At 43.2% G+C, this 26,590-nt stretch overlaps 1 protein-coding gene and 1 pseudogene across 5 annotated transcripts in view; one reads left to right on the forward strand and one right to left on the reverse strand.

Moving 5' to 3' along the window:
* Jph1 (junctophilin 1) overlaps positions 1-26,590 on the forward strand; it is a 92,887-nt gene that overhangs the window by 17,166 nt on the left and 49,131 nt on the right. The gene's annotated exons all lie outside the window — the stretch shown is intronic.
* Positions 3,281-4,589, reverse strand: LOC110561507 (annexin A7-like; annotated as a pseudogene).

A 26,590-nucleotide genomic window follows, 5' to 3' on the forward strand; every position in this document is an offset into this window, starting at 1 on the left:
AAACTGTGTAACACCCCCCTCTTTTTTCATCTTTGTTCCTTTTTTGTGTTTATTTTGTTTGTTTGTTTTGAAATAGTGTCTACCCTATAGCTCTGGCTGTCCTGGAACTCTTTCTGTAGACCTGGTTGGCCTTCATCTCATGGAGATCCATCTGCCCCTGCCTCCCGAGCTCTGGATTAAAAGTGTGTGCCAATACTCTAGGCACTAAAAATGTCTCTTAAAATAAGTGAATTTATTCTTTGTAATCTTGATCGTAGGCTTTCATGTGTCAGTTGGAAGAAAATGCATTGTTTGCAGCAGGCACTTTGGTTCTCTGGCTCTCGGAATCTTCCTACTCCCCTGCTTCCTGAATTTCCCACTAAGCATTATGAGTTAAATTATTTTTTTTGAAATCTTACAATTTTGAAGGGTAGTGGTATCCTCTTAGCACTATTTGGATTCAGTGATTTCAAAGTCAGCTGTTTGATTTTTAAGTTAATTTTTGGAAATGTTTCCAGATGGAGCAGTACAGGCAACACTGAACACAGCATCCTATGTTCATGATGCTCTAAAGCATGATCTTCTCTTTTGGTCTAAGAATAGTAATCTGGCTGATACCATTTGGCCATATGAAGAACCAATAGGTCTTGGATGGTTACATGGTATGTGGACTGTCATCTTGACATCTGTCATCTCATCTAATCCCCCACAGCAATCATATCTGCAAGAAATGGAGAATTAGAAGATAGCAATACAAGCGTGGAATAGATGTAGGCAGAGGCCCAAGACATGTAACCTCAACAACTAGGTGTGTCACATCCTCAGAGTCTTCAGGATTGGGCTAGGTGTTTTTTTTCTTGAAGCCGTGTCCCTCCTTAGGTTCAGAAAGGCTGGCCTGGCCAAGAGCAATAGCATTCCAGTACGAAACAGAGATCTCACCTCAGAGAGAAGAGATCATTTATTCTGAGCTAAGTATGAGCGACCATAGCCCAACAACACAGATTCCTATTGCTTTGCATGCCATGTTGTGCTGTAGAAGCGGTTACATGGGCTAATAATTACGAGGGGATCAATGGAAACTACAGATAGGAGGGTGGCAGCAGAGGCAGGCAGATCGCTGTGAGTTCAAGGCCAGCCTGGGCTACAAAGCAAGTCCAGGACAGCCAAGGCTACACAGAGAAACCTAGCCTGCAAAACCAAAATAAATAAATAAATAAGTGGGTGGCAGCAAAACTGTTCTGGGTTTCGGGTGCTGTCTGATGGCGTCCTCGGCTTCTGAATTGGTGGAAGCTAGTAGCCCGCTAAGAGTACTCTCGAAAAAGTTTACTTAACAGCTGTAAAGATGTTACATCAGACACAGAGGTAAGCAAGGAATGGCTAATAAGGAGACTAATTATAGCCTAAATAGCTTGGTACTGGATCTACAATATTCCTAGTGTCTACAACCATGAGGTTCTGATTATCACCCACTCAGCCTTGTAGACTCTTCAACATGGATATGGTGCTTCTAAAAAAAAAATCCTATCCTAGGAACTTAGTTTTTAGTATTTACTCTTGCTCCAGTTTTCTTGAACAGATAGTATTCTTTGAATAGCCACAAATCTTGCAGGCCGGTGTAAGCAGACGTTAGTACAATATGATAAATTCTAATGGGGAGAATGCTGGAAAATGCAAAGGGGAGAGGACTACTGAAGGTGAATAAGACTGAGCTGTGAAGAGTGAGGGCAGATGAGGCATGAAGTGCACACGTAACAGAGCTGCTGGAGACGAGAGGACGATCCACACAGATGCAGCGGCAGGAGCGTGTGCCCAGTGTACGCTCACACAAGCGGTTGGATAGTACAGTTTCCACAGGAGTGGCATTGCCTCCTGAAGCCGCTCTTTCTCCTCCCCTGCAGCCTCTCCCGGGGAGAGCATCAGAGCGCCCTTTCTTCTACCGGGTCCATAACGAGAATTTCCCAAAATGAGGCAGAGAGAGAAATTTTCACTTTTCAGACTTCCCAGCGTAGATCATGAAGTTTGAGAAGTAGATGTTGGATTGTGTTGAGATATGTGATCTGGAAAGTTTGCAGAAGGAGACAAATCTTTGAAGGGATTTAAACAGAGCCACCAGCCTGTGAGATGGGTGGTCTGACTGACTGGAGGAGAGAGTCAAGTAGAGCCTTAAATGTGGAAGAGATCTGAATTTCTTTTTCCTTTTAAAAAAATAGTATTTTGTGGTTTTGTTTATATATATAATCTTTAGAGTACAATTTTTTTTGTTTTGTTTTCACATGCATTTGTCTTAATCACCAGCCTCCCCTGTCTTGCTTCTCGCACAATACTGTCCTATTATGTGTGTGTATGGGTGGGAGAGGGAGAGGAGGGAATGGACAGGAAAAGGAGGGGAGGGGAGGGAGAGGAGAAGACAGGAGAGGAAACAGAAATTTGTTCCCCTTTTCCTCAGTTGTTGCCTTCTATCCCTTTGGAACTCTTCCTTCCCACTCCCCTCCTTGCAACTTTGACTTTTTGATATATGTTTGTATTGGTAGAGGTTTTGATAAACATTCTGGCCAAGGGCAGGGATGGTAAGGAACCTTATCTTGCTTTTTTATCATTTAACAAGGCTGGAGGTAGAGAGTAAGAAACAAACAACACTGAGGTGTGTGTCCAATGACCCGATGCTTCCGGTAGACCAGCACAAGGTTTCCAGGATATGTGTGGCTTATTTCAAATACATGAAACAAGTCATCTTTCTGATTTTATTCTTATACATGCACCAGATTTCTAGAGGAAAAACCCAATCCACCTCTCTCCTGAAATGGGTATTCCCCTTCTTTGTCTGTTTTTGAACTGGACTTAACATTTCTTAGAGAAATTACTCAGTTAAGTACAGTGAAAACAACATGGCATTCTGCTTTTCTAACTTCAGACTTGTCCTCAGTCAAAATTAGGTGAGGTGAGGGGGAAAGGGCCATGTTATGCTAACCTTTTTTTTTCTGTAGATTCCTGTGATTTTTTTTTATTCAATTTGAAATTTTGATTAAAATAAAAGCAGCAAGGATGAAGCTTTGCAAATATTGCAAAATTGCTATGTCATTGATAATGACTTTTACACTGATTAGGTACAGAAAGGAAATAAGTAGCATTAGAATTAAGGCAGTAAATACATGTGCAAACCAAGTATGTTGCCCTGACACATCCTTAGTAAAAACACTACCCTGGTTAGGTAGCTTTTGACATGGCTGCTTGCAGGCCTTGTTGCTTGGAAGGGTATACTCTAAATAGCTTCATTTGTTAAAAAAAAAAAAAAAAATCCCTCTCACTGGCCAACAATGGCCAGAATCAGCTTTCTGCAGTCTCCACTTGTGTCACTTGTAACCATTGTGCTTAGTCTTCCGATACATCTGGGTGAACATCTGTTTTATCCGAACAAGGTCAGTCTCACTTGGAGGGACTTCAGTTGTGACCAGGGTGGAATCGTCTGCACCAGCGCCTTCTGTGAGATAGCAGAGTCGCTCAGCAAAAAAGGCAGTGTGGTTTAGGGCATGCTGCATGATGGTCTTCATACCACTCTCAACGTATCTGGAAAACTCTGCCCCCACTGCTTAACACATCTCGATAGCCAGCCTGGAATAAGCCTTCGCGGTAGCTTTTAGTTGAGGGAAGCTTCTTGTGCTGAGAGCTGTATTGAGGCAGGACTCATCTGTCCTTAGCCTCCCTCACCAGCCTGATAAACCATATGCTGGTTTAAACTCTAGTTCTCATCACAGTTTTCCTGGTATGTAGACCAAGGAGATGTTCAGAATGTTCTGAGGCTTCTGACCCAATATCCTTCTCAAGGTCTCATCCAAATTCTTATTGATAACATCTAACAGTGTTTCAATTTCTTGATGTGTTTCTGTGCACAAAATCTCTGTGAGTATGTGTTTCTGGGTTGCTTGCTCCCTACATTGCTTTCTGCAAATTTCAGGCATCATAGCATGTAGACGGCATGGACAGGCCGAGGATTGACTCTTCTATATTTTCACTCAACTCTGACTTGAGATCCTTATTTGAATCCTTGCTATACACGGTTAAAAACTTCCTTAATTTGTTGCCTCTGATCATTGGAATGGTTCGACACAACATCCACAATTCTTGCACATCTGTCCCAATTCCGTTCATTGCTTTCCAGAGAGTTTCTGTACCTCTCGTTGCATCAAAGTTGGAGGTTGGTTGGATTGTCCCCTGAGTGCCCTGAGTCATTGTAGCAGAATGGTGAGGCTAAGGAGTTTGTCCTTCAGGGTACTGAGAAGGCATCTATCCTCCAGGGAAGCCACTTGGTACTGGATCCTGGGCTGATCCACCATCCTAAAACTGCAAGTGGCTATGGAGAGCCACAAAAGCCTGCTCCACCAAGCGGGGCCTGGTTTGTCTCCTGGCTCTGGGGTACCAGGATAGCTCCCAGGGACTGGGTAAACTCTAGGTTTATGATAGCCTCCAACTCCTGGATAGCTAGTGGGTAAGCACCTTTCCCCATTGGTAGAAAGCCACAAGACTATGGATACTGAGGGAAAGATGACTCCTCACTTTCAGGGCTATATTCAGGGAAAGATGGGTAGCCTGTTGGGATAGCCTGGGTATGACATTCTGAACCAAGGAACAGTATCCCATATTGTATAAACTCTTGGCAACAAGATTGTAATTAGAGGTATCAAAACTAAAACTTGTTTTGAAGTACCAGAAGTATGGCCCCCAAACTAGCCATGTGTTCAACTCAGAAATAATTACTAAATACTTGCATACCCCATGTTGTGTTAGAACTGAAGAGGAAAGGGAGGTGTGAGCTTGACTCCCACCACAAGCCTAGAGGTAACACAGATGAATTGAAATCTGTTCCTCCAGCACGTTTATCACTGTTCTACCTCATTTTACAGTCATCCCACGACAGTTTGCATAAATGTTCACTCGATTGTTCCTAGAGGAATTAAAAGTGAGTAGTTATTTATCAGGCCACTTGAATGGCTCCATTGTACTTGGCTACATAGCCTGTTAAGATTTCTTCATATCGCAATATGAACTTGGCAATATAAGCTTTTTATCCTTGGAGTGCTAAGGATTGAATCTGAGGTCCGAGCATGCTACAGAAGTGCCCTAACTGTGCTACACACCCTTAGCCAGTAAAAGTTTACTTTCTACTCTTCAGGAGAGTAACTTTCAGCCTGTTACGGGAATTACTGACATTTGATTATCAAGTAACGAGACAACCATTAGTATTTAATTCCACAGGTAAAAACAAGAGTAAGAAAAGCATACTTAGGACGTGTTTTGTTGTTTTGTTGCTTCATCATGTTCCGTGCTGAATGATTCTGAGTTTTAAAGTTCAGTTAACTAAGCTTTAATGTTTAAAAGCTATGTTTAAGTTGCAGCTGCTGTATTTGTCACTATCTTTGGGCCTTTGCTGCAAATCATAAACATGTTTCAAGGGAAACAGGATAAACCACCAAAGGGAAGGTGATGACAGACACCCCCCCTAACCAAGGTCCTGGTGAACATGTCTGGGTAGATGCTGGCCCCAAAAAAATGACCGGTAAAGTGGTATGAATACTGGGAATTCTGGCACAGTAGCCATACCTTGGGCCAAGTAGAATCGGTTGGGCATAATGGCATAAAGAATTTAGTCAGGACAGAGCCAATGGTACAGGCCTTGTAATTCAGCTCAAGAAGTGCCTGGAGACTGGATTGTTGAGACCCAATCTCAGAGAGGAAAAAAAAATGTTGATCAGGGAGCAACATTTTGGAGTGAAGCTGAGGTGTGACTGACCAGAGATGATGGAAGTAGTTCTACGGAGGGAAGCAGTAACGTACCTGATGGCTCATAGCCTAAGGAAAAGGGACACACTGAAAAGCAGGGAGCTCACCAGTGTTCATGGCTGTGGAAAGCTCCCGGTCTTGGATTTGCAGCTTCATGGGTTCTTGGTGTTCTGTTAATGCCTCTGAGTGGTTCTCACTGCCGATAACAGCCGGAAACAAGGGTTTTTCTTTCCTCCTGCCCTTATTCTACCACCAAGAAACATCCAGAAAGTTCCCAACTATTTGGAGAACAGTGGTCCTACTTCCAAAACTTCTGAGAATCAATGTTGTTGGTGTGTAGCAAAGAATGTTTTGATTCCTTGGGACTCAATAAGGAAGTAGGCTAGAAATACTGGATACAGCACTTCCGGGGAGCTCATCAGCTCAAGATGCTTGTTACCCAGGCCTGATGGCCTGAGTTCAGTCCCCAGAGCCAATCTGGTAGAAGGAGAGAACCAATTCTCACCCCCATAGAAACAAATAAATGTTTAAAAAAGAAAAACTAAAAGAATGCAACAAACCCGTCTTGATTCTTCATCCTCTTCAGCACGTCTCAGCCAGTACTCTGTGTTTCACCTTGCTATGGTGTTGAGCACCACTGGATAATGATGCGAGAGGAGGTTGGTTGCATACAGCATGGCAACATGCAGCACACAGGCGGAAACTGTCTCTGAACTCTGCAGAAGCTTTGTTTATGTTACTACGCTCTGGAGAGAGTGTAGCTGCTGTGGGTACACTGGACTGAAGGCAGCAGAAGTTGTTGGGTGACAGGGAAGACACCCAGACAGGAATCAATCCAGGCAAAAAGATCAAAATCAAGGACTCGTGTTAGCGTAATAAACATTTGTTGGGAAAGTTCATAGAGGAGTCTGCAGAAGTATGAGGCAGATACATTGAAACAGGAAATTAGTGTATACTAAGGCAAGTGTCAAATACAGTTTGTGGTTGTAAATGTAATTTATTTATAGAATTCTACCTAAAAAATAATCAAATTGGCATTTCCTTTTTCCAAAAGGCATAATCAGTACAGTGGCCCTCCAAGATTAAATCTTCATGCTGGCTGGTCTTTTGACTAAGAATCTATAGAAAAAATAAAAATAAAATTAACACTTTTTGCTCCGTGCAAAAGGCCTTTCTTCAGAGAGAAAGCACATTCGTACTTGCAGTTAATTGCTAACAGTTAAATGAAGAAGAAAATGTTGACTGGCTAGCCCAGGCCCCTAACCCTACAGCCCAGTGTTGAACCTCTGAAGAACATCCTGATGTGTGGTAACTGTGTAGGGGGTGGGGGGATGAACAGTGAGTGAGGCGTTCTGCACAGAGCGCTGGGGTTCAGCTTGGGAGCCAAACCCACGAGATCAGAGCACTTATCTGTACCTGAGGTCCATATCACAACCCCTTTCTTACTTTGTGAGGGCTTGCTTTCTTTGGCCTCCCTCCCTGCCTGAAGAGGCCCCTGCAGGCTCTGGGAGTGACCCTCACAGACACCTTACCACAGCTCCCTTGTACTGGCAGGTTCCCAAGCAGCCTCACCTCTTCAAGGAAGCACATAATTCTAGGAGAGGTTGGAGGTCTTCAGGCATCCTAATTATTTCTATCAGGAAGATAATACTTTTTGTAAGACATTCTCTAGTCCAACAACAGTATTTTGGAAAGTTCACAAAACACAAACACACGAATCAAAATATTACTGTTTTTTATCAAACTGCCCAGATATGAGATACTCCTGCAAAATCATGTATTGCATCAAGTCGTATCTTGTATTTTGGTCTATATGAGAATTTTCAATTAGCCAAAAATATAGAAGTCTGTTTTTAAACCACAGAGTTAAGAAGGGGGTTCTTAGATATATTAATTTGGCTTAATCATCCCACAATGTTCATGGATAAGAAAACATTTTACCTGTAAGAATACAGAGTTTTTACTTAGAAACCATAGTTGAATAAATTTCTGGGGGAAGGGGTATTTCTTATGAGGACTAAATGAAGCTTTGTGCTTGAGAATTACTGTGCCTGCAAGCCATATCCCAAAGAGATATAAAGAACCGTGGAAATTGAAAATAGGCTCTACAAAACTGGATTATCTCTGGACACTTTTCAGTAACTTTTCTTTTTCTCCCGTCTATTGTTTTCATATAAGAATTCTGTTCATGTAAATTCTGGTAGCTTTTAGAAGTCTGAGTTAATAAATGTGATAATGTGCCATCAAACAAGACAAGAGATTCTGAAAGTTTCTTCCTAGTTCCTGAAAGTTTTCCTCCTACACTGAGCTAAAGTGGGCACTAGAGCAAGCTGGGATCCTTCTCAGTAAGGGCTGCCTACAGAATAACACACTTACTTCTACAGTGCTGGGAAAGAAAGTGATAATCATGATAGAACATTGCTTCTCCAGGAGCCTACTTTGTGTTTATTAATATATGCACCATAAGTGGGTAAAGTCCTTTTTATTATCTTACGTGGAACCTAACACAAGTGGCAGGACCTTCGGGGCCCTTTAAATTCTTGGTTTTGATAGATTTATATTCTTTGAGTGACTGTTCTCTAGAGGTTTAGAATATTCGGCATGAGGCTAAGATTTAATGAGCTTCCGACAGTTCATAGATCATCGTTCCAGCATTACATGAATTACAGACATTTTTAAGCTCCCTATTGAGGTCGCTGCATAAAAGGGGATCAGCTAGGTGGAAGAGATTATTCACCCCTGGGTTCTTTAATGGTCAGTAGCACTGATTTTCTTGTTCACTGAGCACATATAACCCTTGAGCGATGTGAGATAAGCAGGTGAGGGAGCTGTTCTGACCTCAGAATGGTATCTACTCCCTTCACAGGCCTCAAGAACAGAAGTTCAGAGGCTCACCTACTGGCAGACTACACAGGAGCATCTGAATCATCCCTGGAGATCCTGTGTTTGGAGGGGGCAATTCCTGGGAAAAGGGAGGTTAAGGCAGAATTTTTGCTTGGTGTTCATTTGGGCTTCATCACATGGGAATCAGGGAAGGTCCATCCAGACCTCCCCTTGGCCATCCGTGTGGCCAGCTGGATCTTGGCTGCTCTCCATCTACCTGAATATGTTCACAGGGCTCCTTTGGATCTGAGAGTGGGACAAGAGCAGAGCCAGGAAAAGCTTCTAGCCAGAGACAGGAGTAAAGCATGCAGGAACCAATGGCAAAAGCTGGGAAACTTGCTCTTCAGAATGGTCCCCAGGCCTTCGGCTTGGGAATTCCCCTGCTAACTTAATCATGCTGTTTCTTCTGCTCAGTTGCTGTGGGTTTCAGTGGCTCCCCTGACTGCCTTTCAGAGATGAGGATCAGGATCTCCAGCAGTTCCCAGTCAGTCCCTATGTTGCAAGGAGTACCCAGAAGCTCCCTGGAGGCTTCAGTGACAGTGTCTGCTGGTTCCCAAGACAGTTCAAAGGCGGGGTCCAAACTGTCTTGGTTCTTTCTGAAATGCCTCATATTTTAGCACTGTTCTGCAGTCTAACCTCTTATAAAGTCCCTGCTCCTTTTTGTCACTCTGGTCCTGCGAGGACAGATAGTCAACTCAAGGTTATCAATGGATGCTAAGACTAGGGAAGATGTAAACTTGTGCTTTATCACCAAGAAAGTGAGAAAGGTGAAGAAAAAAAAAAAAAAAAAAAAAAAACGGTGGTGTGTCTTTGTGACAACCTACATTCTATCCAGAGAGACTTAGGCAGTTGTTTTAATGTCTTTCTGAATATGTAGTAATGGGGAATAGGAGACTCACGAGCCAGAGCAAGTTCAGGTGCTGGCACCGTCACCTCTCAGCAGTGACCTCAAGTGATCGACTTCTCCAGGCTTTCTCTGTACCAAGGAGTAACCATTGACAGGACCGCACAGAGCTAGAGGATGGCCCACTGGATTGATTGACATGTGTGAGGTACTTGGAGTGTGCTTATTCTGTGTGAGCTCTCACTCCTGTGTCGGACATATGAAGATATTTTGCGTCAGGTTTGCCACAATGCTGAACATGTCTTGGCATACGATGATACCTCCGAGGCTCTATACAAGGCTTCTGTTGCATTCAGGTAAGATGTGTATCCAAGTGTGGCATAATGGAACTTTATGAGCTCTCACAGGTCTCTCAGGAGGAAAGGTGATGATATTCCCACCCAGATCCTCTCCAGGGTAAATTATTTTCTCCCAATGCACCACATGCAAGCATGAACAAAAGGCTGTCCTATCTGTGAACACACCTCTGTTTGGAAGTTCCTGAAGGCTGCTCCAGGGTGTGTACTAACTGTCATTGTAGAGACAGATTTCTGTGATTCAGGTTTCCTTTTGAAAACTCGGGCCATCCTGATTTACCGCTGCAAGCCATCTGCTTTAGGTGTTCACACAGCTTTGAATGGAGCGCACCTGTGTCTTTGTCCTAGCTTTGCCTGGCTCAGCAGGACTCACCCACGTACACATCTACACATCTGCGTTCCTGCCTCATGTATTGTTAGTCAACCTGCTCGGAAGAAATAGGCAAACTTTAAATTGTGAACAAATTCTCTTTATACTACTTTTCTATTTTTTTTTAAACAAACACAAAGTACCTGTCTTAACATTTTTAAAGCATCTTATCTTCTTTCCAAATGTATGAGCTTAGGCTTCATAACCAATAACCAAACTAGTTCATTATAAGTGAGTAAGCTTGCAATCCACAAAGTGACAGCAGAAATGTTCACTTAAGAATGAGGAGGTACAGTTCGGTGATATGTGGCCCCGATGTTGTATCTTAGGCCAGTTCATAGAACCCCAAGACCCGATCCTGTTCCTCCCACTGCCTGATGATTCCACGAGTAAACACTGCTGAGGGTTCATGGGCTTCACGTCAGCCCCAGTCATGCCAGTGTAGAATGTTGCACATCTCCGTGATGCAACGAGAGTTCTATGGGGCAGGATAGAATGCTGTGGCTTTCAGAATGTTTTCATGAGCAAAGGAATTTGCCCATGGGGGTAGGGGGAAGGAGGAGAACATGGAGAAGGTCTCCTGGGAAAAGAACACAAGAGTCAGGTCTTGAGCGAGAGGAAATACTTGAGAACTTGTGCTGAGTAGGAAGGATCCACAGCCGGTGTCGGGTGTACGACAGTCCAAAGGGATCCTGGGAACCGTCTTGGAACACACTCACTTCCAAGTTTCTGCAGGAGGCTGTGATGACCATGTTTTCATTGGACACCCTAACCAAACTGCCTTTAGGTTAAACCACCAGAGTTGTTTCTTTTTAATCTTGCAAAATAAATAATTAAAATCAGGCCAAATGATTTCTTCCGTTTTCTTAGATGGAAAGGTTCGGTAGAAATAAATTCTGCTTTTTTTTAGGGCAGGTCCAGTATCAAGGGGTCCCTAAGAGGTACTGTAAGTTCGTGGGGGGGGTTAGCCTAATTTGCTGGAACCTGTCAGTTTCCACTCTACATATGGTATGGATGAGTCTATGTTTGCCAAGTTGTAAAGCCTAGCATAAAGCTTCTTATTCCATCTTCAAATGTCTGAGGTGACATACAATTAAAACATTAAGGCACTTTTCCCCAAATGCAGACTGTTGTTCAGATTATGTAAGTCCAACTGGGGCAATGTCTCAGTGGATAAATAGGCTTACCATGCAATCAAGAGGACCTGAGGTCAGATCCCCGGTACCCACATAAAAATTAAAATGTGCCAGCACCCACCCTCCCCAGTGTTAGTGTGAAGGGGCAGAGACAGGCAGATCCCTGGGGCTTGCTGACTGGCCAATCTAGCTAAAACAGTGAACAGCAAGTATAACGAGACTTCATCAAAAAAAAAAAAAAAAAAAAGGTAAAATGGGAGAATGATGGAAGAAAAGACCCAAAGTTGGCCTCTGGTCTCCATGTACTAGTATGCATATGCACACATACTTGGACATGCAGGCACATGCAAGAGCACACACACAGGCACACACATACACACAAATAATAAAATTACATCAGACTCTGATTTCCTACCTCTTACTTGGTATACTCCGATGATGGTGCTTAGGTTTGCCTATCCTGAGACATTATCCAATTAAGAAACTTCCTTTTGGTTTTACCTTATACCAGAGTGTCCTTGGCTGTTCTCAGGATCCTCTTACTTTTCCTTGTCTCCTCCCAATCTACCTCTCTTGCCCTGTTTTCCTCATTTTGCCTGCTTTCCATCTACTGTTCTCTAAATGTCCACTTCTACTATGACTAATTTTATCCTAAATACATCGATTCACTGGACTCATGTAATACCTGTTGACTGCAGGCTTCCCCATGTTGTTCAAGAGAGGGGCATGATGCACCTGAAATTCTGCAGCAGGTAGGAGGCTGGGAGACGGGGACTAGACAGTACCAGAGCCCTTCAGGGCTGCCTGTTCCATCTCTCCCCTTTTCTTCTTCCTTTAATAGTATTTGGAACAGACCTTTGGTTCCATGATATCCCTCTGGTTCTTTTAATACTTAGACATCGCCCAGACAGCACAGCCAATGAGGGCATTTCTCTAGACTTATTTTCTCACCTTTCAAGTAAAAACAATTATTTTTAATTGTTTCTAAGGATTTTCTGGCTTAAAATAAAATCTGTATCAGCTAAACTAACTACACACTTGTATTGCAGGCTATACTGAAGTGTTGTGCTTGTTTTGTTTTTACAAAGTCAAAGTTTTAATGTGCAGATCTCAGGTGGGATCAATGTCTAAGAGAAAATGTGCCTTCTTTTTGGTTTGTGTGTAATTATTTCAAATGCGAAGGGTCATTTGGTTTTCGTTTTTTCAGTTTTTTACCAAACCGAAAAAGTAGACTAGAAGGAAACTTACAGTCTGAGGGAAATTTTCTCTACCACATGGACTACCAACCTGCTTCCAAAGTCTCGGCTTTTTTTGTTAGCTTGAATGTGAATACTGAGGCCGAAGTTGCATAATTGTTCATACTGGTGTTATAATCAAATTGTTAACTAATTGTTGCATATTATGCATACGAATGCAACTTGGTGACCTTTTCAAAAATCATTTTAAGGTGTGTTCAGGGGTTCTAAGACAGGTAAGGATTTAGGTTATTTCTAAACATCCTAGCCCAGGACTTCTAAACACGTTACAGAATGTGATTGGATTTTCTCCGCTAAAAGCACAGGAGTCAGCGCTTAGGATTGTGGGCTGAAAGCATCTCCCCCCACACCTGGCCTCTTCTTCTCCGTGTGCATTTGTAAATACAGGTGGCAGTCGAATCTTCAAAAGCCTGGCATGATTATTTTTTTTTCTTCTTTTATTCTGTCTTGAAACTTTTGTGGGCCGTGGTTACGTTTTATAAGCTTGGTTCAGCTTAGCAACTGTCACTGTTTGGGAAGGCTTATTCCAGAAGACCAGATACATGCCCAGCGTGACAAACTGTCACTGTAAGAAGCGAAAGTCTTAAAGGCTCTTTATCCCTGCTTCCAAAAAGATAGAAAACATCAGTGTGAGTGTATCTAGTAGTTACAACGTGAAGTTACAGCCAGAGCTGAAATGACCACTGGGAGGTTAGGGGTAGGGAAGTTTCACTGAAGAAATGGACTGTGGGTGATGTTTTAAAGGGAGGGAGGCTGACAGGCAGGCAGGCTGGCTGGCTGGCTGGCTCTGGAAATACTCAAGCTTAAAGGAAGTTTAGAGAAACTGAGTTTTGGTTGATCTGAGGCGCTGACCAGAGTGTTCGCCAGCTGTCAAAGTGCAGCATTGCCTATAGACACCTGCTAGCATGGTACCCTATGAGTAAGTTAGGCTCTTGCCATATGAGTGCAAGGGACAGCACTTTTTCATTTTCTTTATTTTTTTCAAGGTGAGTAATGTTCATGTTCATGATTAAATTATCAGATAGCATAGTTCAGATATAAATGTCCTCGCTGTCCCTTTCTCAGGCTGATCTGTGCTCTCCCCAAAGCCAGCAAACGCTGGTAATCTTGTACTTTTTTCCTGGTGTTCGTACCTGTGTATGTATTTATCCCCTTTTATACAAATACCAGCATACTGCATGTCCACAGTTATGACCCAGAACTCCTGGGGAGGTACCAGGCTATCATCTTGGGCTGGGACCGAAGTATGGGGTTCCTTGGCCCATCTGGACTCCATCATGAGACTGTGTCAAAAACAAATCCCCAGTACAGTGTTCACGTGTATGAACATTTTAAATAAAAATAAAATGAAAAAAAAAAAGGTTAGTTTACAGGAAAAGATCTGATAATATAGCTCGGTGGCAGAGTGCTTGCTTACATAGCAGTTCCCAGGTCCTAGATAAGTCCTCATTATTGGGACGTAGATGAACAAGTAGGCCTGCAGCTTTTTTTTTTTTTTTTAATCTTCTGAGTAAATATACGTTTTAGATTTGACACTTTCTGGCTTTTCAAAAAGCAGTGTTTAGTATATAGCATGAATTCCTGCTGTTCCCCAGGGGGCAGGGTCTAAGCTCTGCCAAGAAATCATTAATTAATTCTCCATGGAATTTTTTTTAATTTTAATTTTATTTTTTATATTAATCACAGGTTGTTTACTTTGTATCCCAGCTGTAGGCCCCTCCTTCATTCCCTTCCAATCCCACCCTCCCTCCCTTATCTCCTCCCTGCCCCTTTCCAAGTCCACTGCTAGGGGAGGTCCTCCTCCCCTTCCATCTGACCCTAGATTATCAAGTATCTTCAGGACTGGCTGCAATGTCCTCCTCTGTGGCCTGGCAAGACTGCTCCTCCCTTGGGGTGGGGGGCAGGTAAAGGAGCCAGTCGTTGAGTTCATGTCAGAAATATTCCCTGTTCCCCTTACTAGGGAAATCCACTTGGTTACTGAGCTGCCATGAGCTACATCCGAGCAGGGGTTCTAGGTTATATCCATACCTGGTCCTTGGTTGAAGAAACAGTCTCATACAAAGCCCCCGTGCCCTGATATATTTTTTCCTTGTGGAGCTCCTGTCCTCTCCAGGTCATACAAACTCCCCCTTCTTTCATATGATTCCCTGAACTCTGCCTCCGTGGACATTGACACACACACTAAGTGGAATGAAAAAGAGCCACAAGCACCTTTGTGTCAGTTGTATTCAGGTGTTACTGTGAATTTTGGGCACTAAATGTATGCCGCTGTTTGGTTTTTGAAGCTTTTTATATTTTAGGACTACAGATAAAGGGTGGTAGCTGAGAGTAAAGCCCAGTCTGTCCTCCGTTTCGTTGTTGTTTAACAACATGCATTGCAGTTCATTTAATATTAATACATAAACAACTTCACAAGTCTTTAAACCGTTAACAGTGACTCGCCAGGCCGAGGAGGATGACTTGGTTTTTCAGTGCATGCACGGCATGCACAAGCCCTGGGTTCCATCCCCAGAACTAGTACCCAAAAGACAATATTTAGTATGCCAATTTGTTCGGTGCTGGAGGGGAGCCTTGCCAACTCGACCTCAGTTGGTATGACTGCTCATCATGGGGCTTCCACTGCCAAGCAGCCCATCCAGGTTGGTGTGTGCCGTCACTGTCGTTCTTTGTGGGAAAGCTGCAGTCAGAGAGGCAGCACGCTGCTTGGACCGCGAAGAAGCTTTTCTCTAATTGGTGTGTCAGCAGATGGCTGAGAGGAGCAGGGCTTGTAATAGCATGCGCAGTTGTCACCGAGCTCTGGTGTTGGGCACAGAAACCTGACTAAATAAGGCAATGCCCCAGTGAGCCTTATCAGCATTTGACCGGAATCCGGGAAGCAGCTGATACACCGGGCCTGTCCCCTGTCTCCGCTCTGCCCTCACATCTTAACAGATGTGCGTTTGTCACAAGAGAACTTACCATCTCCAGTACCTCAGAGCTGTTGCCTCTGTATTTTATATAAAGTTGAGTAAGAACGACACCTCAGTCTCAGAGACAAGAGTTCAGTCTAGTGTTCCAAAAATGTGTTATGCATGTAAGCATACTTATTTTTAGTGCTGTATCAGGGGAGAGTTTGTTTAGGAGTTCATTCACCAGCCCTGGCTCCTGAAGTCCTCCCTACCCCCACCTGTCCCCCAGCTACCACTGTGCTCCCCAGCTGGCTTGGAATTAAGGAACAGGGTTCAAGGGAAGGAAATCTGCAATCACTGCCACCCACTGGGGTCACTGGGTAAGGGGACCAGGGGACAAAGAGGAAAAAGCAAACAGTAAGTCCCAGCCAGTCATTAGCTCACTGCCTCTTCACTTTCTCCATCTCTCTGCTGCCCCGTCTGTGTTTATAAAACGAAAGTAGAACAGTTTGTGTAGGGTAAAATCCAAGGCTTCAGTTCTGTTACCATTTTCATGGCAATATCATCAGAGCTACAACCTGAACTTGCAGCAGAGCTTGGGAGTAAGAAGAAAGGATGTGTGTTCACAGGGATGCTGTTAAAGAAATTTCTGAACATAGGGCTTCTATTAACCACTGCTAAATACCGATAGAACTAATAATAACAGTGACTATGTGGGTCAAAGCTTGAGCCAGCTCTGGAATTTATGTCCATCCTTGCTTATCTCCATATGTTTATGTTTCTCTTTTCTTTTTGTTTTTTGAGACAGGCTTTCTCTATAGCCATGGCTGTCTTAGAACTCACTATGTAGACCAGGCTGGCCTCAAACTCACAGAAGTCCTGAGTCCTGGAACTAAAGGTTTGTGCCACCACTGTGCTTTCTCCTTTCTTAACCTTCCCTGTGGATGGGTAAAGTTTCACAGTCCTCAGTTCCTGACCTCTATCTGCAGCCATCAATTTGGAATCCATTCCTTTCCTCTCTATAAGCTCTCCAAGCAGTGACATATGTCTGTTAGGGTTCCTTGGTATGTGTAAGCTGGAAACGATAGTGGTCTCCTCTACATTGTTTATATGAACGTAAAACACCATGGCATCCAGCAAACTTGAATTGTAATTATAATAACTTTTTGTACGTTTGTGCATGTATACATATACACACGTGTGTCCTCTATAATGTTTTAAGATTTATCCATCTTCCCATATATACTCCTGGCCCATTGATCTTGCCTGCCACATACTAAAAACCAGTATGCACCCTGTTCACTTAACATGTTTACTTTCAGTGGTCCCACAAGTTCCCGAATGTTCCTCTGGTGCAAAGAGTACCATAGTAATCATTGCATCTATCGTCTAAAGGCGAAGATACGATTCGTTCAGATGCCTTCCGTAAAATGTTTACATCAAATATATACATTGCAAATTTCCTAACTGAAAATGTTTTCCCACGGTGGACTGTTGGAACTCACAGATGTTCTTAAGGTTTTTGTCACCAGAGTACAAATAAATATTTAAACATTCTGAGAATATAAAATGTATTCTGTGGTTGGGCAGATGGCTCCTGGGTGCTCTGTTTTAGAATCACATATTCACACATCTTCCCTAAACATATTTTGGGAAAACTTGGGAAGAGTCTAGGCTGGTGGATAGACAAGTAAGGAGAAATTGTGTGATCCACACTATGAGTTAAGGTAGTGGGGCACAGAAGAATATACATTGAAATAAAAGTCTGGACCCCATCGTGGGCAAGTTGTTTAAACTCTTGGCCTTGGTGTCTTCATCAGTAACATTAAGATACTTCTAAGAGCCCTCATTATAAGAAGGAAAGGACTGAGTGACTGGATGAGATGCATCTTGAGTGGCTTCAGTCATGTCATGAGCCTTCAAAGGCAGTAACTGTAAAGCACTAGATAAGTCCCCTAACCTCAGTTTGACTGGATGGCATCACAGGCCTTGGTCTGAAGCTTTATGTCACTTCGGTGTTGCCTCCCTGTATTCCTGACCCGTTTCAGTGTTAGGAATGGCTGGAGGAGGGGGCTGCCAGTGGTTATATAAAAAGGGAAGGGTGTGGGAGGGGGAAATCCAATGTTTATCCAATGACCTAAGAGCACTGAGGTCTGGATATGAGGAGCTAAGTGTGGTGCAGGGTTGGGCTAGCTCCCACCACCACATAGGACAGATGCAAACAAATCTGGACCTAGTTCTTTGATCCCACAGCTTGGTGCTTGAGTGCCAGCACTCACAACAGGACATTCTTTCAGTTGGAAAGCTATCAGTGGACATGTGTGGAGAAGCATGGGCTTAAATTGAGTGTGCTGGATGCTAAGGGTGGGTCTGCTTGCCTGAAGAAAAATCTGGTAAACACATCTGCCCACTTAGTATTTTCAGCTCTCTTAACTAAATTGGCTGACTGTGGGGGCTCAGTGGGGTTTTTTGCTCCTACTATATTAAGGCAAGCTTTAAATGCCCAAGTAGCCACTGGGGGACATTCTCATCCAGGGAGGGTCCGGCAAGCAGAGTTTTTAAAATGCTAGTCAATTTCCATCCGTGACTCTTAGAACTGACTGATACAAATCCTCTTTATCTGGGTGCTCATTTCATTGGAATTCTAAAGTCTTAGTACAAAAGCTTAAGATGTTTAAGACCTAAATACAAAAGCTGTTATAAGCAAATGGGATTTGCCCCATAACTTTCTAATTCTCTCACTGAGCGGATAATGTGGGGAGAAAGGGCGGGCTTTGTAGTAAGCATGAGAATTCAGTCCTGATTCTTCTGAATTCCACCACTGCCTCCGGGAGCATGTTCCCACACACATGAGAGTACCGTGAGCATCCACCACAATAATTTTGTTCATGAAATTTTGTAGTATTTATGCTTAATAAATATAGCAGCGAATTCCTATACTCCTTACGTTAGAGTATGTGTTACTTCATGCATGTCATATTATTGTATAGATATTAAATTTTTAATTTTCATATTTTGTGGTCCTCAGATCATTAAGTTTAACTCTAAAATCTTTCTGTTGTTGTTGGTGGCGGTGGTGGTTGTTTTTGTGCCCTTAACCATGTTGCACTCGCAGGAGACAATATGGCTCTCCCCATCTCAATTTCCCAACATCCTTTGTTTTTTTCTAGCCTGAGCCTTCCATTCCTTTCATCTGCATATGTTCTATTACTGACAAGAAAAATGAATACAGTAGGAATAGAGTTGAAATATGAAAACAAGTATTTGGAGAGCACGTGTGTGTCTAAGAGGAGCTCAGTTCTTTTTTTTTTTTTTTTTTTTTAATTTTATTTTTTTCAATGCAGTTTATTCAGGAACATTGAACAATCCTCGGACCCCGGGGAAAGCCAGCCCACAGCTTAAATAGCCTCTGGGTAGCCAACCCAGGCATGCCACGGGGGCAATGCAGATAGGTCCACATACATGGAAGCAAGCCAGATCCTCGGCCTTAGCCAAATGTGGAGTTGTTCGTGACAGAGAGCACTCACCATCGGGAAGGTGGAAGGCGGAAACCAGCTCCATCTTTAAGGCATAGCATTCCGCAGCTCTCTACAGTTCCCCCTTTTTGTTTTAGACACATCAGGCAAGAGTAGAGGTCTGATCTCTGATATTAGAAATAAATTGGGACTTTGTACAGATGTTCATTTAGGTGTCGTCCACCCAAAGAGCATCAGACCGTCCGATACCTTTTTCTCAGAGGCGGGACCTGGGGCATCAACCCGCATGCAATCAGACATGCTCTTCTCTGGGTCGAAAGCGGCTGACCCTGAGTGCAGTGCTTAGCCTCGCATCCTGAGCGTATCATTTTAGCTTTTTATGGTATCCAACCATGCTTGGGGAGAATGTCCTGCTTCAATGGCTGTAAAGGCCTGAATGATCATGGCTGCATCACACTGTTGTGAGACTCTAATCTTGCATATATACCACAGGCAAACCAAGGGGAGCTCAGTTCTTGATAGTAAAGTTGGCTGTCCTTGGTGTATGAGCTTGCAGTATGTGGGGAGGGCAGATTCCCCCAAGTGTTCATAACTGTGGCTGAGGAAGTAGTAGCTTTTGCCCGGCCATTGGGATCTTGTATTGCTGTTTCCTGTGTGTCTCTATTGAAATGTTCCTACCACGCTCTCTGTAGATGCTGGAACCGAGCAGGCTGGAACTGGAGCCTGTGTGCTGGTACAGACGGTCTGCGTAGCATGCAGACACTAGTGAACTACAGAAGGGAGACTGCAGACCTGAGCTGCTCTCTAGGCCTCAGCTCTCTGGACTATGTAACGAACGGAAATGGAATCATTCCTGAGCTCTTCTTTGGTCTCCAGATTTTGTAGACTATGTTCATTAATAATAACAGCTTAATCAGGTTACAAGATAAAGACTGATTGCTATCAAAGATGTATCTATCCAAATGCTGAGCTGCGAATTTCCTAGTACAGTGTTCACGTACATAAACCTCTGAGGCTTTTGCTGTCTGCTTATAAAATACATACAGCCTCATTTTTCACTTACCGCATTATTTGCTTGTTTGTGTGGGGGCTCATTGTTGGGTCTTTATTCAGATAGTAGGGAGGTTTCAACTATACTGTATATTTGCCTTTCCCTACCTAAAATGGTCCTTACATTACTTACCAAAGTAAAATCTTACATAATCAGAAGACAATCATTTAAAAGGCGAAGGGTGTCTTGTTTTTATTGACATAATAAATCATTTGTCCTAAAAATGAAGAGATTTTCAGAACTTTTCCAATGTTCTCTCTCTGTCTCTGTCTCTCTATCTCTCTCTCTCTCTGTGTGTGTGTGTGTGTGTGTGTGTGTGTGTGTGTGTGTGTGTGTGTGATTAGCTGTGGCTAGGCTAATATTAGTGAATTGAAGATCTATCCTGTTATTTTTTAAATATGCTCTTGAACTAAGTGATATGTAATTTACTTACCTAGAAACTTCCTTTAAGTTGGTTAATCAAGGGGTGCAGCCTCTGTGTGGAATATTGGGGCTTATTCACTGCCCAGCTTTGTCTGTGTGGTCTGCCAGGGCTTTGCTCTTCACATCTGTGATCCTTGTAAGAGCCTGAAACTACTGCTGATTCTACTGCTGTTTGCATTGCCAGATAAAGAATCTGAGCCCCAGTGAAGCTGAGGGACGAGCCCTGGCTAGATGCTTGTAACTGATGAGAACTAAACTCACAGACAGGAGTGTAGGAATGGATTAGGCCAACAGCAAGATGCTCAGCTCGGGTGCGTTCCTGTATCAAGAGGTGTTTTTAGTTTGCCAGTTTTGGAAGTTTGTGCATCCTGAGTGATGTGCCCACATCTGTAGAGCAAGCGGAGAGAGGCTGTGGAATTCCCACTCTGCTCATCTAGCTCAAGGATTACCTCTACGCTGTGACTATAGCAATATGCTGTGGCTTAAAGTGCCTAGGTCTTCTTCAGTGCCAGGTTCAACAAGTGCAGAGACACCTGGGGCAATGCCCAGGGCAGTAGGTATGGCCTCGGGGTGGCCTGGCAGGCACATGGCTTCATATGCCACCCCAAGAGCACAGAGCAAGAGCTACAGAGGGTTTGGCAAGTATTACCTGCTGAACCCCAGTGAAGGGTGGGGGGAGTCCATGCTGGTAGCACCTTAGGGCCAAAGGGAGGTACTGTAGCCAGTGACTGAGCTCCTCACCTGGACGTGAAACTCTGTGGAGAGTTCAGTATAGGCAATCGTCTCTCATTTCTTAAGGCTAGCTCTCTCGGACTTTTATGTTTAAACCAAAAAGTACATGTCAATGAAATGTCAATATGTGAAAGAACTAACTCGCACAATAATAATAATGGCTATGCCAGTTTAAGAAAAAAACTTAAAAATCATACCTAGACGAGAATGTTCATCTCCTAATTTAGATGATACAGAAAAATCAGCGGAAATGCAGGAGACACGTACAGCCTGACAAAGATAGTGGGTATGCAAGTGAAAATGGTTTCTTCACACCCATGCCTACACGCACCTGAGAGGACAGGTGGATGGCAAGAGATGCTGCACGTAAAACACGAGTTAAAATGTTAACGATGCAAGTTTCAATCGGAATGTGTACTTGCCTTAGCCTACCTAAAATGCCCCATACGTCACTTACCGAAGTAAAATCTTGCCTAACCGGAAGCATCATCACCAACATTAGTTGATGCAGGGCTGCGCATAAGGCTGGCTAAACTAAAAGAACTTAGTGAGTCTATTGAGATATGTAAACACATATACATAAACAGGTTTTAATGATGGCCATTTGAGGCTTTGCGGTTGCTGTTGTGTTCCAGGCTAGCTTTGGTCTCCATCTGTTTCATGCTTGATTATGTCCCATTTTTTTTTAAGCCCCTGAGATCTTGTTCTTAGAAAAGAATGAGGAGGTCTCCTGCCTCTTGCTTTTTTAAGAAATCCTGATGCCAGTTGAAGCAATTGCTCTGAAGCATTTGTCGTCCCTGCAGGGCTGCTGTGCTCCCCTCACCTGCTGTGCTCCCCTCACCTGCTATGCTCCCCTCACCTGCTGTACTGTGGCCTCGGCCATCTTCCCTTGGCAGCATTGCTATGGCAGGTTGTGAGTCCAGGCTTTAAGTGCATGGCTTGATCTAGGTAATAAATGCTGCTCCTAATTACGTGGAAGAGTCTCACATATTTTTCCTTGTCATGCTTCCTTTAATAATGAGCCTGGGGCCGGGTGTGTGTAAGCATTGGAAGTAAGCATCAGAAGGAAACATTTGCCTGGCAAGCAGTGTGAACGTGGGTTTCGTCCCCAGCATAAGGGTTGGGGAAAAGCCCACATGGTACCTTAGAGAAAGAACAGAAAAAAACTAAAGAAACTGGTTGTTTTCCTACTAGAAATGCATTCAGGAGGAAGATGGCATCACATCTATTAAAATTTGGAACTAGCTGTCTAAAAGCTCAGAATGCTGAGGACAGTATGAGGTTTATGTTGTGTTTTGCTTATAATCAAATCTCAATTTTATTTGTTGCCTCTTGCATGTCTTCCAGTAGAAACAAGTACCTCTGTTTTGGTCAGTTTCCTTTTCCTCTGTTTTCCCACTGTAGAGATAAGTTTGAAAGTCTGGGTCCCCGACTAGAATAACCAGATAGTCTGCTAACAGCTCTTCCTTTGTTAAGGACAGTTCAGAGTGGCTTCATGTTAACTGATGAGTCTGTGTGAGTCAACACTATCTTAACATATAAAAGTTCTAATTGGCTTTCTTAACTCATTCCTCGGGACAAACACAGGCTGTTGTTCACTACCTGTTTGGGTAGTAAAGTGGATAGGTTTGATTTTGGTTGGTTGATTGGTTGGTTGGTTGGTTGGTTGGTTGGTTGATTAATCTACTTATCTATCTATCTATCTATCTATCTATCTATCTATCTATCTATCTATCTATCTATCTGTTGATGAAAGACAGTACTAAAGATTGCATTGTCCATGGCAAACATAAGCTCTGCCACTGGGCTATCCCCCAGCTTGATTGTAAAGTTATTCAGCAAAACCAACCAGGTAGAAACTTGACTTACAGCAGGAAAATTCTCATAACCCAAGCAGTCCAAGTACATAGGGCCAAGGTAAATAGACAGAAAACCTAGTATCAGCTTAAGTGCCTCTAGACCTTTCCAAGGACTCTGATGGCATGGCTCACCGGACTTTCCCTCTACTGCCGGGCAAATGGGCATGTCAGTGTCAGCAACACATAGTTCAGGTCTACCAAAAATCCTAGGTCTATGAGATACTTCTGAAAGGTTAATGTGTCTTCTGACTTCTCAGGATGGAGTCTTAAGTCTGAACTTTAGGCTAACATGACCTATGAACCTGAACAACTATGCTACACAAAAGTGTTTTATTTTACATTTTCTTTTACTTTTAAGTATTTGTGGACATTGCCAAAGTGTTTTTCCTCTGCAAAACAACAGTGTAGCTCCAGGTAAGAACCCTCTCTTCTGCCTGGCACAGAAGTCTAGGCCGACCATAAGTGAAGGGACGGAGGCAGAGGACTAGGCTAAATGCCATGCTCCTTCTCAAGGCTCGGGTACTTGAGAGAGCTGGCTTTGCCTCGGTGTGCAGTGTCCTTGAAGGCGCTCACAATGGATGCATTATATTTCATGAAGTCGGTATCTGGAATGGGTCTTTGGAAAATTATTTTGCTGACGTTCCAGCCACTCAGCCCGGAGCCAGTGGGTCTTTTCTTTCCCTTTCACTATTGCCCGTGTTTCTGTGTTTACTCTTGGGAGCAGTTGATGACTGGCCTGTGGGTCCCTGTCACAGCTCATGTTTCCAGAACACTCCCATGTCGCCCATTTGAGGGACAAATGCCTGGGGAGCCAGGAGTGGGAGTGGAGACGGAGCATAAGATCCAGAACCTCACAATTGGATTTACAGCCAAAGCACAATTGGATTGTGTCAAAAAGGGAAAAGGTGACATGTGCATTAGCCGTTTCTTCACAGCACTGGCCAATTTAAATATAGCTTACTACCACAACTTGTCCAGAGCTAAAATAGCTCAGAACAAGTGGCAAGTGGCAGGGAATGAGACAATTTGCCAGGAGATGGCAAAGGGATGGGGAAACAGACTTTTGTGCTAGCTTGTAGGTTTTGAAAGCAACAGGGTGGGATACCTTGGGATCCTGCTGATGGCCTCCATCTCTGGTCAGCGTGGAGTGCCAGAGCATGATAAGAGATCTGGAGCAGTGCTCAGACACCAGGAGGCTGTTTCCAAAGCTGAGTAGAAAGAGGTTGTATTATTTTAAAAATAAGATCTCATGAGTGAATTCCAGTTTAATGATTTCACATCAGAAGTTGGGGGCGGGACCACCACAATTAGGTTTCCAGGCAAAGGAGGCATTTTTAACCCATGAATTGAATTACACAGTAGCCCTGTAATGGAGACTTATTTGACAAAAGAGCCTGCTGTTTCAGCTAATGAAATGATAATTTAAAAGTCTGAGCAACCCTGACTCAACTAGTTGCCCGAACAGCATGAGCAGTCAGCACAGAATCTAATGTTGGTTAAACCCCTCGTTCCAATGTTTGTGTTTGGCTGGTAGATTTCTAGTTATTCTTAATTCCAATTCTGTTCTGTTCTATTGGCACTCAACAAAAACAAGACAGTTTACTAGAGGAGAGTATATTCAGTTAAGTATTAGCCCAAATGGAGACAAATACCCGTAGCGGTGGCTTACAGTTGTTGGTGACTAATTATACAAAGAATTTATCATCTTACATCATTTCATTTTAAGATAGGTACAATTAATATACTTAAAACTGACAGCTAGAATTACAAAGCAGATTTTTTTTTAGTCATTTATTTTGTTTTCTTGAGATTATAATTATACCGTTCTCCATTCCCTTTCTTCCCTCCAAACTCCTCTATCCCTCCTTACTCTGTATGAAATTCATGGCCTCTTTTTCATTAATTATTGTTATACTCTTATAGTCTAAATACATAAATACAATCTTGCTCAGTATAATATGACTTGCAGATATGTCTTCAGGGCTGACCATTTAGTATCTAGCCATTGGTTAAAGGACATTTAGCTTGTTTCCATTCCCTGGCTCTTGGGAAGAGAACAGCAGTGGGCATGGCTGAGCAAGCTTCTGTGGAGTAGGAGTGGTATAGTTAGGTCATGTGGTAGATTTATTTTTAGTTTCTTGATTTTCACAGTGCCTGAGTTAGCAACCTCATCAACGTTGAATGAGAGGGTTTTTTTGGTTTGTTTGTTTGTTTTGTTTTGTTTTTCTCCACATGCCTTAACATTTGTCAGTTGTTAAGAAAGTTAAGGCAATAACACTTCCCTGTCACTCCTAGAACTTCAGAAGGAGCAGAGTACAAGGCCTGTGTGTACAATGCAAGAAACCCTTCTAACCTGTAGATTCACTTCCTGTAACTACAGTCAGTCACCTGTAGGCAATCTCTGTTCAAAAGTATTACATGGAAAACTCCAGAAATCAACAGTCCAAGAGTTACAAGTTTTATTATAGTGCTTTCTTATGATTGTTCCATTTTATTATTAAATTACTAATTTGTAACTGTGCCTTAGTTACAGATTAAACTTTACCACTGATTTGTGTACTGATTGGTGTATCACGCATAGGGCTGGGTTCAGTGTATGGTTCCAGGCACACACTGAAACCTGCGCAGAGCAGAAAGGAAAACAAGTGTGATTTGAGGTTAGGCTGAATTGACCACGTATCCCAAGTAGCAAATGCTACAGAAACACTCTTAGATATTTACAGATTACTCATTGTGTCGAGATTTTTGTTTGAGGTTGAAAATATTAGTAGCTGATCCTGAGTATGTAAAAAAGCATGTGGTGAGGCTGGCCAGAGTGATTATTTTAGGAAACACCAGTCCAAAAGCACCCGTGTTCCAGAGACACGTCACCGAAGACAGGAGCAGCAGCCACTCCTGGTGGCAGCAAATACTCCTAAGAGTGTAGGTTGTATGTAGTGGGCCGCTCACAGCCTCCTGTTTCCACGCACTGTCTCTTGACCCTTGTCTCCTACAAAGACGCTTCTTCCTCTCCTTGTTCTATGGAACACCTGCTGTTCTCAGAGCTCCTGTTCCTCCTTGGGAAAAGCAGTATCCCCCTGGAGGAATCCCCACCTCTCCCTTCAGGCCTGGGCTCACCTCCAGTCAGGCCTCTTCCAGACTTCATTGGCTTGTGACTGCTACTCCTCTTTCCTTGATGTCCCCTTTCTGTGCAGGATAACTGGTCAACCCCAGAGGATCTCACATGAAATGTGTTCATACAAGAATAAAGCATAGGCGAAGTCAGTTCTTCCGATCGTTAACATCGCAGTGTTTTGGGTGCAAAAGCATAAATGGTTCTTAACAGGTTTCTACCAGAACCTTTAAAAAGCTGCCACGGGTGCAGAACTCGGCACTTGTTAAATACAAGGATGTGTGTGTGTGTGTGTGTGTGTGTGTGTGTGTGTGTGTGTGTGTGTCAGGACAGAATCGATTGGTAAGGTGAGGACACATCCTTTTGTCTCCAGGTCTGCTGTTACTTCAGAAGCGTAGACTATTGCCAGTACTTGTGGGTTACTATAACTTAGTATGTGGGGGAATTCTA

The sequence above is a fragment of the Meriones unguiculatus genome, chromosome 6 (assembly GCF_030254825.1).
Source record: "Meriones unguiculatus strain TT.TT164.6M chromosome 6, Bangor_MerUng_6.1, whole genome shotgun sequence".
In the NCBI taxonomy this organism is placed as follows: Eukaryota; Metazoa; Chordata; class Mammalia; order Rodentia; family Muridae; genus Meriones; species Meriones unguiculatus.